At 53.8% G+C, this 1,319-nt stretch overlaps 1 long non-coding RNA gene and 1 pseudogene across 1 annotated transcript in view; one reads left to right on the forward strand and one right to left on the reverse strand.

The window, feature by feature from the left end:
• The window catches only part of LOC107184169, a 16,559-nt gene extending 15,716 nt beyond the window's left edge, over positions 1 to 843 (forward strand). Inside the window, exon 5 of the long non-coding RNA XR_001514995.1 lies at positions 832 to 843. This is a non-coding gene — a long non-coding RNA (uncharacterized LOC107184169). The remainder of the gene's footprint in view (positions 1 to 831) is intronic.
• Positions 46 to 1,319, reverse strand: part of LOC102757071 — a 10,869-nt pseudogene continuing 9,595 nt past the window's right edge.

A 1,319-nucleotide genomic window follows, 5' to 3' on the forward strand; every position in this document is an offset into this window, starting at 1 on the left:
AGGCCCTCCTGTCAGTCTTTTTTTTTTTCAATTTTGAAGGACTCCGTTTACTAACTGAGCAGATGACAGAAATAAACAGGGAAGATCCCTTAGCTCATCCTTCCCATCAGCCATTGATCTGGTCCCCCTGTCCCAGCATCGCCACCTTCTACGCACGGGGGCTCCTTCCTCCCGCTCCTGGAGAGGAGACTGGAAGGGCCGCAGGAAGTTGTTCCCTTCCTCGAAGCCTTTCTTTCCCCCAGTGCAGACCTCGTGAGTCAGGTCTTCCGTGCAGATGATGCCACCTTTACGAAGAGGTGAGCGATCCATGAGCTACCTGTCGGGGCAATTGTTTGTTGATTTTGCCATAACCCCGCTTGGAGATCAGCTCATTGCCTGACTCAGGTTTGGGTACCCCCCTGCAATGTATTACTCCACCATCCGCAGCCTGCCCACGGGAGCCTGGCGGAGCTTAGCAAAGGTGCCATTGAAGATCTGGCGAAGGCGAAGAAATGGTTCCAGCCGGAAAAGAGCCTCCTGTCAGTCTAAAGTCACATGCCCATCGCCTGTCTTGCTATCTCAGCCTGATCTGTATCTATCCAACCACTAGACACTCATCACATGTCTGTCTGCCGGAGTCAGATTTGTCTGCCTGTCTGTCTCCCAGTAGGTCCCCTCCCGGGAGAGCCCTGAATCCATACCAGGCAAGGAAGCGGGGACCTTTGGAGGACCTTTCCTGGGGTCGACCTCTGGGCCCACAACCGTGTAACTCACAGCCCAGCCTTTGGGGCAGATTCAATGCTTTGCAGGTTCTGTATCTCCATCTCCCACATGCCCACTCTCCCAGGGGAGACTTCTGAACTCTGCACGGAGCAGAAGGGACCCCACCTTAGACATTAAGAGAAAAACTACAAAGACGTTACACCCAGTGCCAGGCACAGTGTCCAGGACACCCCACTGCCACCCCAGAGGGCTCTCTCCCACAGACTCAGACATCGAGTAATAACAACTGCCGTTTATTAAGTGACAGATACTATATGGCTATTATCTAAACTAATTCTCATAAAGGTAGTTATTAGTATCAGAGCTTCCCCACATTTTGTCAATTTTATATAAAAACTAGGGGCCCAGTGCATGAATTCATGCACCTTGAAAGGAACTGTGGGCCGCAAGGCTGCAGCCGGCACAGGGGCGGGTCTTGGCCCATCCTCTGTGCCCCTGCCCTTCCCCTCCTGCCACGGCCCCCAGTCTGCTGGCAGCCTTGCTCCTGCCACTGCTCCCATAAACTGACGGTGCTGGCCCTGCTAACACCTGCTGACGGTGCAGAGTGATTGGGGCCT

Source organism: Myotis davidii, unplaced genomic scaffold (assembly GCF_000327345.1).
Source record: "Myotis davidii unplaced genomic scaffold, ASM32734v1 scaffold803, whole genome shotgun sequence".
NCBI classification, from domain to species: Eukaryota; Metazoa; Chordata; class Mammalia; order Chiroptera; family Vespertilionidae; genus Myotis; species Myotis davidii.